This window comes from Scyliorhinus canicula, chromosome 17 (genome assembly GCF_902713615.1).
Source record: "Scyliorhinus canicula chromosome 17, sScyCan1.1, whole genome shotgun sequence".
In the NCBI taxonomy this organism is placed as follows: domain Eukaryota; kingdom Metazoa; phylum Chordata; class Chondrichthyes; order Carcharhiniformes; family Scyliorhinidae; genus Scyliorhinus; species Scyliorhinus canicula.
In genome coordinates, this window is record NC_052162.1 from 7,968,648 (window position 1) to 7,983,591 (window position 14,944).

General features: G+C 46.2%; 1 pseudogene; it reads left to right on the forward strand.

The window, feature by feature from the left end:
* The first annotated feature begins 9,149 nt into the window (after positions 1 to 9,149).
* LOC119952388 lies at positions 9,150 to 10,798 on the forward strand (annotated as a pseudogene).
* The last annotated feature ends 4,146 nt before the right edge of the window (positions 10,799 to 14,944 follow it).

Here is a 14,944-nt window from a genome sequence, read left to right on the forward strand (position 1 = left end):
CTGTGCGGAGTCTGCACTTTCTCCCCGTGTATGCGTGGGTTTCCTCCGGGTGCTCCGGTTTCCTCCAACAGTCCAAAGACGTGCAGGTTAGGCGGATTGGCCTTGATAAATTGCCCTTAGTGACCAAAAAACGTTAGGAGGGATTATTAGGTTATGGGGATAGGGTGGAAGTGAGGGCTTAAGTGGGTTGGTGCAGACTGAATGGGCCGAATGGCCTCCGTCTGCACTGTATGTTCTGTGTTACTATGTTACAAAGCAATTCAGAATGGTTCAGGCAATGGAGTGTCCCAAAAAAGGTGCATCTGAGCTCCAAAGCGTGCCTGAAGGGGAGTGAATCAGTTGTGGGGCAATATAACCATGAGGCGCGTGGCGAGATCAACAGGTACATGAGAGAACCTTGGGGCCAGACCGAAGTCAGAGAACGGGAAAAAGAATGGGTCATCAGCCCAAGACAGATGTGGATTGCTATCGATGTTGGGGAGACCACCCAGAGAAAGCAGGTTTGTCTGTTTTCGTTTCAGTCAAAGAGGCCTTGGTTAGGATTCTTCGAGCCCGCGCCAGGTCGGAGAATCGGCAGGGGGGTGCGTGCAAATCCCAACATGCCGCTCCGACGCCGGGCCGCCGATTATCCGGTGACCGTGGCGCCGGTCGGGGACATTGAAAACGACCCCCGCCGTACTCGACGGGCCGAGTGCCCGCCAAGTTCCACCGAATCCAACCGGCATGGTTCACATGTGGTCCTACCCGGCGGTACCTCGGCGTTCTGGCTGCGGAGGCCGTCCTTCAACGTGTTTGGCGCAGCACCGGTCGCGGGCCGCTGTACGCTCCGGACCGCCGATTCTCCGGCCCGGATGGGCCGAGCGGCCTCTCTAAAAAGGCAGAAGGATACCACTTTGCATGCGCGTGTTGCCGCCGGCACCACTGCGCATGTCCTCATTGGCGCCGGCACAACCATGCTTGCCTGGATCCTGCGACGCACAGTTCACGCCAGGATCTGCAGCTGGAGCGACGCGAATCGCTCCAGCGCTGTAGGGGCCAGAATTAGATGTGGGAGCGGCCCGTTCACGCCATTGTAAAATGCAACGGCATTTACAACGGCATGTACACTCTGGATTGGAGAATCCCGTCCCATATGTCTCGTGCTTGGGGTTCTGAGTGGATGCCACAGGTCTACTCACACTCACAGAAAATTCCAAAGCCATACGAGAGGTCCCACTGCCCAGTAATGCAGCCCTGCTCTCTGGGATGGTTGAATTATTACGGCAGGTTAAGGAAACAACAAGACTGGCAATGGTAGGAACTGCAAGAGGAAGCTTTCTGCTTGGAAAAACCAGCTCTGCAATCTTTAAACCGTTTAATTAATGTTGACCCTGGGAAACCAATTCTTCGCACATCTGATCTGTCACCATACGAGATAGGGGCAGTTCTATCACATAAGATGGAGGATGGATCAGAACGGTCAATTGCCTTTGCCTCAAGGACTCAGAAGCAGAACGAAACAATGCCTAAATCGAAAGGGTAGAACTAGCCTTCATCTATGGTGTTAAAAGGTTCCACCAATACGTTGACAGATGGTGATTGATAATAATAACTGGCCATAGGCTGCTCTTGTGTCTTTTGGGGAAGGACAAGCGAATGCCTCCAATTGCCTCTTCAAGGGTGAAAAGTTGGGCCTTGCTAGTGGCCTGAAGCTACACTTCCAACACAGGCCTGGCATCCAAATCTCCAATGTGGATGCAGTGAATTATCTCCCCTTGCGAAAGAACTTGGCATCATCACCCGTACCACAAGAAATCATCTTCGCACTGAATATCTTGGAAACCTTTCCAGTGTGGTCCGGACATAGACGACATTGAACATTGGACCCAGCTGGATCTGATATCATCCAAGGTGGAATGGATGATGCAAACAGGTTGGCATTGCAAAAAGTCCGAAAGGTTGAGGCCCTACTTAGCCCTCAGGGATTAACTAACCTGTGAGGATGGAGCAATCCTTCAGGGCTTTCGAATCATCATTCCACCCCAGCGAGGGAACACCTCTTACAGGAATTATACAGCTCCAATCCGGGCAAAACAAAAATGAAGATGCCAGTTCAAAATTGTATCTGTTGTCTGAGAATTGGTAAAGCTATTGAGGAAGTGGTACAGCAATGCATTCCCCTGCCAGACTCAACAATCATTACTTCCTCTGGCAAGCCTTCACCCCTGGGAGTGACTGATTCACTCGTGGACCAGAGTGTATGTCGCCTTTCCAGGCCCTTTCTTGTGTAGGATGTTTCTTGTCTTGGTAGACGCTCATTTCAAATGGTTCTCCATACGAGAGTTGGAAGGAGATAGGTCAGTTTGGGCGGGTGACCTGGTTCGAGTTTGAAATTTTGCCTCAGGCCCACTCTGGTCAGCTGGGCAGATCATGTCAGACTCTGGACCCATGTTGTATGTGGTAAATGTCAATGGCAGGACTGTGCGGGAGCATGTCGACCAGCAAAGGAGCCATGAGGAAACTTAAGGATAGTGTGAGGTTAAAAGAAATGGATCATAATGTTGAAATGAATACCATTAAGACTGAGAATGTGGAAAGTTTTAGTAATCGGCAAAGGGTGACCAAAAAGTTTGAAAAAGGGTAAACAAAATACAAAAGCAAACTAATCAGTGATATAAAAACAGATTATAAGAAGGTTTGGGTGGCACGGTAGCACAGAGGTTAGCACTGTTGCTTCACAGCTCCAGGGTCCCAGGTTCGATTCCCGGCTTGGGTTACTGTGTGTGCGGAGTCTGCACATTTTCCCCCTGTCTGCGTGGGTTTCCTCTAGATGCTCCGGTTTCCTCCCACAGTCCAAAGATGTGCAGGTTAGGTGGATAGGCCATACTAAATTGCCCTACGTGTCCAAAAAGGTCAGGGGGTTACTAGGTTACGAGGATAAGGGTGGAGGTGTGGGCTTAAGTGGGGTGCTCTTTCCAAGGGCCAGTGCAGACTCAATATGCCGAATGGCTTCCTTTGCACTGTAAAGTCGACGATTCTATGAACAGGAATTAGGAGCATGAATTGACAAGTCAGCCCCTTGAACTCCTCAACCATTCAATCCAATCAGGGATGGTGTCCTCTCGGCCCCAACTCCACTTTCCTGCCCGTTCTTCATAACCCTTCAACCCATTACTGATTAAAAATATGTCCATCTCCTCCTTAAAGTTACTCAATGTCCCGGCATCCACCACACTGTGGGTGAATTCCACAGATTCCCAGCCCCTTTGAGAGAAGTAATTTCTCCTCATCTCTGTTTTAAATCTGCTACCCCCTCACCCTAAAACTATGATCTCTCGTCCAAACTGTTCAATCTCTCTGCAGAAGATTACGAGTATTTGTAAAGGGCTGAAAAGGAGTACAGCTGAAGTAAACATTGGGCTTTCAGGGGCAGACCGTAAACATCACGGGAAATTAGGACGATGGCAGCGACGATGGGTGGGTTTATTTTTTGTCTTGCCATGACATATTAAGTGGCGGTGGAGACATCGCGCCATTGGCCAGTGGCGAGATATTTCAATCCCGCTGCTGTCAACAGGGTTTTCCATAGTTCGCACCCTCCGCTGCTGGGGAATAAATGGTGGGCGATTGCCGTCAGCACGACCAAGTCCTGCTGGAAGGAACAGCCAGAAAATCCCATCCATTCAAGCAATAATTTCTCGCCAGCTTTACAGCGGAAGACATAAGTTACACGCCAATACAAGGTAACAAAGGCACTAAAAGGAGGAAGGGAACTAAAGTATTTACAAACAGCACATGAAAAGTGTTAGAGAATATTAAGAGACAAAGCGCTGACAAGACCCCAGGACACAATGGTCTTTATCCCAGGCTTCAAAAAGTGATAGCAGCAGACATAACAGATGCACAGGATGTGATTTGCAAAAATTCCCCAGATTCTCGTGTGGCTGAAGCATATTGTAAGTGAACAAATTATTAAAGAAAGGATGAAAAAATAAAACATGGAACTAGAGGGCAATTAACCTCACATCAGTCATCACGGAAATACTCAAATCTATTATTAAGGAGGCCTTCACAATGCACTTTGAAAATCAGACTATGATCAGACAGAGTCACCATGATCTCACAAAGGAAAATTGAGTTTGACAAATTTATTGCAGCTTTATTTAAAGTTATTCCAGTGCAGCTACGGCACTGGCATCTACCCGGCAATTTGGAAAATTGCCCAGGTACGTCCTGGACACAAAAAGCAGGATACATCCAAGCCGGCATTCCGATCCCAGTTGATGTTATAATTGGACGGGAATGTCCCAGAATAGAACCCTGGCTTAAAAAATTGTAACTTTATATTTCTTTTATAAAACGTGGGGAATAGAGCCACAGGACTGCGAATTGGTTTTAATGACGTGAAAAAAACGTATAAAAGATTGGATTATGATACAATATCGCCTTCCCCTCGCCCCCCTTAGTTTAAGACTTACACACAGGTTTTAGGATGAACATGGATTACAAAGTATATCTTAATCTAAATGCTCTCATCAACCAAAAGTATTTTTACAGCACACAAGGTGGGCAAATACATTCTCCATTCTGAACCCTCAATGATGAAGGTTTGTGGATGTCACCTTAGAATCCACCCCACCCCCCCACCCCCGTCCCCCCATCCCCCCGTCCCCCGTCCCCATATGGAATTTAGCAAGACGTTTGACAAAGTCCCACATGGCAGATTGGTCAAAAAAGTCAAAAGTCCATGGGATACAGGGAAATGTGGCAAACTGGATTAAACGTGGGCTTCGTAACAGGAAACAAAGGGTTGATGGCTGTCCTTGCAATCGGAAACTGGCCACTGTTTGGAGTCATACCCTGCACAAAGGAGGATGGTTGTGGTTGTTGGACGTTAATCATGTCTGCCCCAGGACATCACTGCAGGAGTTCCTCAGGGGAATGTCCTCGACCCAACCATCTTCAGCTGCTTCATCAATGACCATCCTTCCATCATTAGGTCAGTTCGCTGTTCACTGAATAATGTTTAGCAACATTCATTTCTCTTCAGATCCTGATTGCATTCCATGTCCAAATACAAAAAGACTTGCACAATAGCCAGGCTTGGGCTGTCATTATGGGGAGGTGGTGGCATAATGGTATTGTCACTGGACAAGCAAACCAGAGACGCAGAGTAATACTCCGGGGGCCCAGGGTCAAATCCCTCCACTACAGATGGTGAAATTTGAACACAATAAAAAAATTCTGAAATTACCAGTCTAATGATGACCATGAATCCATTGTCGATTGTTGTAAAAACCCATCTGGCTCATGAATGTCCTTTAGAGAAGGAAATCTGCTACCCTTACCTGGTCTGGCCTCCATGTGACTCCAGATCCACAGTAACATGGTTGACTGTTAACTGCCCACTCAAGGACAATTAGAGATGGGCAACAAATACTGGCCCAGTCTGCGATGCTTTTTGAACGAATAACAAAAAAGGTGGAAAGTAACACTTGCACTACACAAGTGTAAGGTACTAAGCATCTCCAATGAGATAGAACCCAACAAATTGCCCATTGACATTCAATGGCATCACCATCTCTGAATCTCCCACTATCCATTGCCATTGACCAAAAACTTAACTAGACTAGCCATCTGAATACTGTGGCTATAAGATCAGATTGGGGGCTAGGAATACTGTGGTGCGTAATGCACTTTCTGATTCTCCAAAACCTGTCAGCAATCCACTAGTTGCAAGTCATGCGTGTGATGCAATACCTTCTCCCTGCCTGGACGATTGCAGCTCCAAAAACATTCAAGAGGCTCCCATCTTGGTCACAGAAACACACAAAATTGGAGCAGAAGGAGGCCGTTCAGCTCTTTGAGCCTGCTCCACCATTCAATATGACTATGGTTGATCCTCAATCTCAACACCATACTTGACACCTTATGGTCTAGAAATCTGTCTGCGTCCTTAATTATATTCAGTGACTTGGCCTCCACAGCTTCTTGCGGCAGGGAATTCCACAGGTTCACCACCCTCTGAGTAAAGGAATGTCACCTCATCTTGGGAGGGGGTGGTCTCTGTTATGTGGAGGGGTTCATTGACATGGGGGGGGGTTCTCTATTATGAGAGGTTTCTGTTATGGAGTCCCTGATAGGGTCGGACGAGGGTCTCCGATGGGGGTCACTGATGGGGGCGGTGTCTGGTGGGGGGGGTCTAATTATCATAGAATTGACAGTGCAGAAGGAGGCCATTCGGCCCATCGAGTCTGCACCGGCTCTTGGAAAGAGCACCCTACCCAAGGTCCACGCTATCCCCATAACCCAGTAACCCCACCCAACACTAAGGGCAATTTTGGACACTAAGGGCAATTTAGCATGGCCAATCCACCTAACCTGCACATCTTTGGACTGTGGGAGGAAACCGGAGCACCCGGAGGAAACCCACGCAGACACGAGGAGGATGTGCAGACTCCACACAGACAGTGACCCAAGCCGGAATCAAACCTAGGACCCTGGAGCTGTGAAGCAATTGTGCTATCCATAATGCTACCATGCTGCTAATGGGGAGTCAGTGGGCATTGCAGGCGATCGGAGACCGTCCGGGGGATTTTTTGGGACATGCACCTTAAATACGTATCCCCTTGGCCCACTGTGAGGTCCTCCACGTCAGTCCTACTGGCAAATACTTGGAACAATCCACGTCCAGGTGAATCACAGCCCAGAAGGATGGAATATCATGGAGGCGTGGAGAATCCGGTGTCCAGCCCGTTAATAAATTTGCGGGGCTGTAACCTCAATGCCCCCCCCAGCGAGGGAGACCGAACCTGCACCCGATCCCATTTTTCCCCCAAGACATGATTCTCCAAGACATCAGGAACTCCGCCACTAGTGGTGGATGATGGAGGATCCCCTCTCAAAGAGACTGAATACAAATTTTATTTGAAACAAGCTCCATATAATTGCACATTGTTGTTGATATTCTTCCACTCCAAAAATGTTGCACCAGTTCAAGCCATTGAAGCAAGTTAGTGACCGATGTCAAGGAATTAGTTGTGGAAAGTGTGATCCTCATCTGGAGTGAAACGTTTGTTGCTGGCATGGAGGAACCCTGTGTGGAGCAGTTGGAATTCCATCCTGATGATCCAGGATGGCACGGTGGCACAGTGATTAGCACTGCTGCCTCACAGCTCCAAGGACCCGAGTTCAATTCCGACCTCAGGTGACTGTCGGTGTGTAGTTTACACTTTCTCCCTGTGTCTGCATGGGTTTCCTCCGGGTGCTCCAGTTTCATCCCACAGTCCTAGGCTGTGCAGGTTAGATGGATTAGCCATGTAAAATTGTCCCTTAGTGTTAAAAAAACAAGGTTAGGTGGCGTTACTGAGCCAGCTACAAGGATAGGGTGAAGGCGTGGACTTAAGTAGGGTGCTCTTTCCAAGGGTCTGTGCAGACCTGATGGGCTGAATGGCCTCCTTCTGCACAGTAAAGGAGACTCTTTCTGCTTGTTTTGACTAAGGTGCATCAAGTGGTCCTTTTCATTTTTTTTACCTTGTGTGTGTGTGACTCGTGGCAGCTTTCCCTTTTCTCAGTGTTGCAAAATCAAATTTCTGCTCACATATTTCAAACACAATTTTACCCCCTGTTGGATTTGTCCATTTCCATCTTACTTGCTTCTTTCCCTTCATCCAAATTGTCCTTTTATCTCCCCAATGCTTCCTTTTCAATTGGTCGAGGACTAAATCTGATTCCTGTGAAAATAAATATTGTTCGGACAGCTCAAGTGTACAAGAGCGAGATGAAGATTCAGTGATCTATGAATAACACATCAAGCTGGCTTTCCGGGAGTGTGGAGAGGGAGAGAGGAGCATTATGCTGTGAATTTATATCAGCTCAGGAACTGCACAGTAACAGCTGCAATTGGATTCATATTCGAGATTGATGTTGGTGGATAATACATTCAGAATGACAGTTTGGGCTTAATATGAATAATCCTAGATATCATGCACTGACCTGTGAATATAACTACCACATCGCATAGTCCAAACTTCCCTGCAAGCTTTTATAATCTTGAACGTCGCCAAAACAATCTGGCCCGGCCAATATTTCATCAGGGCTGGGAAAACGGCTGGAGGACGGTGGGAATGAGATTTGGGAATTAAATCAGGGAATAAGGATTTCCCGTATGTCCCGTGGAAACTATCTGTGAGATATCTTTTAATCTTTTTTCAATAGGTTTCCTGCCCTTTGCCAGTCTAATTGACAGGCTGATTAACGCAAGGGCAAACAGCTGAGGAGAGGATGGCAGTGAATTGGGGACTGTCGAAAGGGATCATAGAATCACAGAATTTACTGTGCAGAAGAGGCCATTTGGCCCATACCAGCCTCTGAAAGACCACCCTACCTAAGCCCATACCTCCACCCCATCCCCGTTACCCAGCAACCCCACCTAATTTTTGGACACGACGGGGCAATTTAGAGTCACCAATCCACTTAACCCGCACATCTTTGGACTGTGGGAGGAAACCGGAGCACCCGGAAGAAACCCACGCAGACACAGGGAGAATGTGCAGACTCTGTAAAGACAGTGACCCAAGCCGGGAATCGAACCTGGGTCCATGGCGCTCTGAAGCAACAGTGCTACCCACTGTGCTACCGTTGGGAGGGGATGGGTGAGTGATCAAGACAGGTAGGAGGGGGCAGGGTCAGAGATTGCCTGGTTGGGGGTGTCGTTGATCATAAGGGACGTGAGTCAGAGGTCATGGTGGGTGGATCTCAGAGGTCATGGAATAGGATTGGGGTTAGATCAGTGGTTCCCAACGTGGGGCGTACGCCCCACAGGGGGGCAATTTGATTTTTAAGGGGGGCAATTGAGCGCGACTGAGGAGGTCTGGGTCCAAATTTTCGATTTTTATTTTTTTGGATTGTCCATCAGGTAAACATATGTATTTACATTTCAGATGTTATTTTGAGTAAATAATTTTTTTTGGATAAAAAAGGTCTTTATTGTGTAGTTATTATATAATCACCGCGCCATCGCCCTTCATGCACATCGCACGAAGTGCACGAGGTCATGGGAGAACCTTATTTATTGAATTGGATTTAGAAATGCGATTCAAAGAGCTTTTGCTAAGTTACCCTTATAATATCTATTTCCTCCGTTTTCTCTCAAGGGAAAACAATCCATTTTCTGAGAATTCACAGTCCAAACAATCGTAAACAAAGAAGTTGTTTTGGTGTTTCCACGCAAGGTAATTGATACATATTTCTTTGTCTGCTCGTGAATATATTTGATTGTTTAGTATTATGATGATACTAAAAGATGCATAAAGTGTCAGAGATGAAAACTAAATAGTCCAAATGCGTAATATTTGACTAGAAAATAGACAGTAAGATAATACACATAGTTTAGGCTGGCGTATCATATGACCTTGAGTGTGACGAATATCATCAATATATTTATTTCAGTCACAAACCCTATGCACAAAATGAGTAGTGCAAGCAAGAAGAAAGTTCGTCAGTATTCAGAGGAATATTTAAAACTTGGTTTCATACCCGCTGTCCATGATGAACGGTCACCTTTCTGCCTCTTATGCCAACAATGCTTGACCAACGAATCAATGAAACAAGGTCGTCTTGAGGCGCATTTGAAGGCGAAACATAGTGCGTATGCAAATTCAGATTTGAATTACTTCAAATCTTTAAAGGATAAGTTTGAAAAAAGATCAACAATAAAGTCTCTGTTCACTGCACAAACTGTTACTGTCAGTCGTACTCTTGAGGCTAGTTATGAAATTTCTTTACTCATTGCTAAATCTGGAAAAAATCATACTATAGGGGAGGATTTAATTAAACCATCAATATCAGCATTTCTTAAAACAGTTCTGGAAAAAGATGACAAAGATGTTAAAGCCATGCCACTCAGTAACAACACTGTTAGGACAAGAATAGATGAAATGAGTGAAGATATTGAAACACAACTTGTTGAAAAGCTGAAATCAAGAAAATTCTCAGTACAAATGGATGAATCAACTGTGAGAGACAGTGAGGCCTTATTGCTAACCTATGTAAGATATATTGATAAAGGTGAATTTGCTGAAGAAATGTTATTCTGCAAATCGTTAGAGACCACCACTACCGCCACTGATATATATAATAAACTAAAACACTACTTAGATGTCAATAATATACCAATGGAAAACATCACATCTTGTGCAGCTGATGGTGCTCCTGTTATGATGGGCAAGAAAAATGGCTGCTTAAAATTGATGAAAGATGAGAATCCGGAACTGCTTCTTGTGCACTGTGTTATTTATAGAGAGAACTGAAATCAGTTATAAAATCTATCAATGCTATCAAAGCTAATGCCAAATGTGAGCGTCTTTTCAAGTAATTCTGTGAAGATAACAATGCAGACCATGTGAGACTTTTACTTCACACTGAGGTACGGTGGCTTTCGAAGGGGAATTGTTTGAAAAGATTCATGGAACTATTTGATGAGCTTAGTGACTTTTTAAGTGAAAAGCCTGAAATGAAGCACCTGCTAACCGTTCATGGAAAAGCGTTTGTGAGTTATTTAGCAGATATTTTTGAAAAACTGAATGTGTTGAATAAACAAGTTCAAGGAACAAATAAAACTCTTGTTGATGCAAAGGCGAAGATATTTGGCTTTATTTCATTTATCGAGTTATGCCAAAAACATATTTCTGACAAAAATTTTGACCAGTTTCATTGGCTAAAGAAATGTGAGCCGACTGATGCTGCTGTACTTGTCATTGTGGATCATCTGAAAATATTGGCCTCTAATTTGAAAGAAAGATTTTCTGATTTAAAATAGATTGATTTTCCAACATGGGTGATGCAGCCAGTGCTGGTGGATCTATCTGATGTTTCAATGCAGTACCAAGAAGAGCTCTCGGAAATACAAAATGATGAGTCAGTTAAAACTTTATTCAACATAAAAGGAGCGATGGCATGGCTTTGTGATGAGACAGAAACTAAATACCCAAATTCAACCAGGTTTGCAAGAAAACTGTTGTTACCGTTCCCATCTTCATATTTAGCTGAATGTGGTTTTAGTGCTGTAAATGATTTGCTACTGAAGAAAAGAAATCGACTGGATATCACTAAACGAGGAGATTTGAGACTGAAGCTGACTAAATTAGTGCCTAATATAAAATCTCTTTGCAGCAGGTACGAAGCACAAGGGTCTCACTAACTTTATTCTAATTATCTTGAGGTGAGCTCAAATGGTATTTTGCATTTGATAGGTATCTTTACTTTATTGTACAGTAATTAAAATGATCGAAGTATTACAGAAAAAGCTTCCATTCAAATTAGTTTGTGTTGTATAACATTTCAGTTCTCTATTATATGTTTTGAAACTTTATTTGCTGTTTTCGTATGAGACAATCTACAAATATTTCAATATTCTAATATAGAAATTTTCTCTCTCTTTATTACCTCTTTTATTATCATATTTATCATTATTATTATTTTAATACCACTTAATGTTTTTTCTTTATTTTTACAATTTTTTAGTAATTTCTTGCTCAGAACTTTAACTGTCTTTTGTTTATTTCATTTTTCTTTTCATGGATGCCATGTTCTCTTGAAGCTTGTTTAAACCAAGGTATTGGCGTTTTAAGCTTCTTCAGCTGAAACGGAGTTCACTTTTTAAATGATAAGAATTATATATCACCACATGGGGGGGGGGGGGGGGGGCATCAGGATTTTAGATCTGCCCCTTTTCACTTCATTTTACCTGCTGGGATTCATCAACCCCCCCCCCCCCCCCCGGGAAACCTGACCATAAAGAGATACAAATAAAAACAAACTGCAGTATAATGGGGGCATGCAGATACCTTGAAAGATTTAATTCACCAGCCCACCAGATCAGAATGAATAGGTGGCTGCAATCTCTCGAGCCATCTCCAGCAAAACAGGCGAATTGGAGGCATGTCTGAAATTTTAAATGATTAGTTTCCACCATATGATCCTGACAGTGCAGTAAGAGGCCATTCGGCCCATCGAGTCTGCATCAACCCTCCGAAAGAGCACCCTACCTAGGCCCAGTCCATCCCCGTAATTATACCTAATCAATGGGTCAGTTTTATCACGGCCAATCCACCTAACCTGCACATCTTTGGACTGTGGGAGGAAACTGGAGCACCCGGAGGAAACCCATGCAGACACGGGGAGAATGTGCAGACTCTGCACAGACAGTGGAGAATTGAACCTGGGACCCTGGCGTTGTGAGGCAGCAATGCCTCGCCAGCCTCAAATTCAGCTATTTAACATTTAAAATAAGCCACTCTGTTCCTCTGATACAGACATTCTTCTTATTCTGGACATCCACTGGCCGACCAAGCACACACTGTTAGGTTATTTTCACAAAGATGTTCAAAGTTTCCTAAAGATGCCCGATATCAGCAAATGTGCATCATAAAGCAATCTGAGCTGGATGTGTATCCCAATTCTCTTTGCAGTCCGCTATTCGTCCTCTTTATTCAATCTCGATGGAGAGAAAAACAGAGCTCAAGGCATCAAAAGTAAAGTCATAGTCATACAGCGCAGAAACAGGCCCTTCGGCCCATCATGGTATGCTGACCATCAAATCCCAATCAACCCTCATCCCATTTACCCGCACTTGGTCCATAACTCACCCTGCCTTGCTGATTTAAGTGCTCGTCCAGATGCTTCTTAATGTTGTGAGAGTAACTGCCTCCATCACCCTCTCAGGCAGCATGTTCCATATCCCCACCGCCCTCTGAGCCAGCACCCCTCTAAACCACTTACTCTTCACCTTAAACCTATCCCTCTGGTCTTAGACACCTCTGCCAATGAGGAAAAGATTCTAACGATCTACCCTATCTCTGCCTCTCGTAACTTTGTATCCCTCCATCAGATCATCCCTCCGCCTCCTCTGTTTCCACTTTGTCCCCATATCTACATGGGTTTCCTCCGGGTGCTCCGGTTTCCTCCCACAGTCCAAAGATGTGCAGGTGAGATGGATTGACCATGCTAAATTGCCCCTTAGTATCCAAAACGTTCGGTGGGATTACTGGGCTAGGGTGGGGGAGTGGGCCTAGGTAGGGATGTTCTTTCCAAGTGCAGACTCAGGGCTGGTTTAGCTCACTGAGCTAAATCTCTGGCTTTTAAAGCAGGACAGCAGCACGGTTCGATTCCTGTACCAGCCTCCCCGGACAGGCGCCGGAATGTGGTGACTAGGGGCTTTTCACAGTAACTTCATTGAAGCCTACTCGTGACAATAAGCGATTTTCATTTTCATTTCAATGGGCCAAATGGCCTTCTTCTGCACTGTAGGGATTCTATAATCCATGGCCCTTCCTGACATGTATCTGCATGAGACGGTAGCATTGTGGATAGCACAATTGCTTCACAGCTCCAGGGTCCCAGGTTCGATTCCGGCTTGGTTCACTGTCTGTGCGGAGTCTGCACATCCTCCCCGTGTGTGCGTGGGTTTCCTCCGGGTGCTCCGGTTTCCTCCCACAGTCCAAAGATGTGCAGGTTAGGTGGATTGGCCATGATCAATTGCCCTTAGTGTCCAAAGTTGCCCTTAGTGTTGGGTGAGGTTACTGGGTCATGGGGATAGGGTAGAGGTGTTGACCTTGGGTAGGGTGCTCTTTCCAAGAGCCGGTGCAGACTCAATGGGCCGATTGGCCTCCTTCTGCGCTGTAAATTCTATTATCTATACGAACGCCATGATTAGTTTGATGATCTATGATGAGGTGTTCGCCGGAACTTTAGTTGGCAGCGGGCAATAAAAACAGAAGTTGCTGGATATATTCAGAAGGTCAGGCAGTACCTGTGGAGAGAGCAGAGTTACCAGCTGCAGCGTGATGCACACTATTGTTCCCGGGCAGTAAGGCTGTGAGTTTCATAGCGTCACTCCAGGGGGACTCCGAGAAATGTCCTGAGGGAATGCTGCACTGCTGGAGGTGCTGAATGAAACGTTAAGCTAAGAACTCACCTTGCCTCTCAGCTGGATGTGAAACCTCCCTTGACATAATTAAAACAAGGACAGGAGAGCTCTCTCCTGTGTCATGCTCAGCATTAGTCTCTCCACACAACATCATCAAAATAAATGCAAGATTATCCGATCTTTATCACCTTGCCCTTTTTTGGAGCTTACTGTGCAAAAACTAAGGGCGAGATTCTCCCAAAACGGGAGAAATCGTAAAGCTGCCGTAAAACCCGGGCGGGTTTTACGGCAGCGCGCCCCTTTCCGACGGGGGACCGATTCTGGTCCCCGGTCGGGGCTAGCAGCCCGACACCGTAGGCTCCGGCAAGACGGGTTTAACGAAAATCGTTAAGCCCGCTTGCCGGAGTTAGCGCCGGCTGACACGTCATATGACGTCAGCCGCGCATGCGCAGTTTGGAAGACTCCAACCCGCGCATGCGCGGGTGACGTCATCGCGTTTTTGCGCGAAACCCGCACATGCGCGGGCCGGGTTGCCCCTCAGCCGCCCCGCGAATGGATACTGCGGGGCGGCGGAAGGACAAGTAGTGCGCGGGCATCGGGCCCGCTGCCCGCGATCGGTGGGCACCGATCGCGGGCCCATGGCACCCTTGGCACGGCCGTGGTGCCATGGTTATTAATAGCGAGTTTGTGACGCCGGTTTTACGAACGGCAAGACCAGGTGTGTTTGCCGTTCGTAAAAACGGCGGAAAGGGCTGGGACTTCGGCCCATCTAACAGCTGAGAATCGCTGCCGGCCGTAAAAAAACGGCGGCAGCGATTCGGGTCGGGACTTCGGCGGGGGGGGGGGGGGGGAGAATAGCGGGAGGGCGGAAAAAATGTCGGGAAGGCCCTCCCGCTATTCTCCCACCCGTCGTGGGGGGCGGAGAAGTGTCAACCACATTGCTGTGGGTCTGGAGTTTTATGTTGGCCAGGTCAGGTAAGTACATCAGGCCTCCTTCTCTAAAGGGCATGAGTGAACCAGATGGGTTTTTGCAACAAT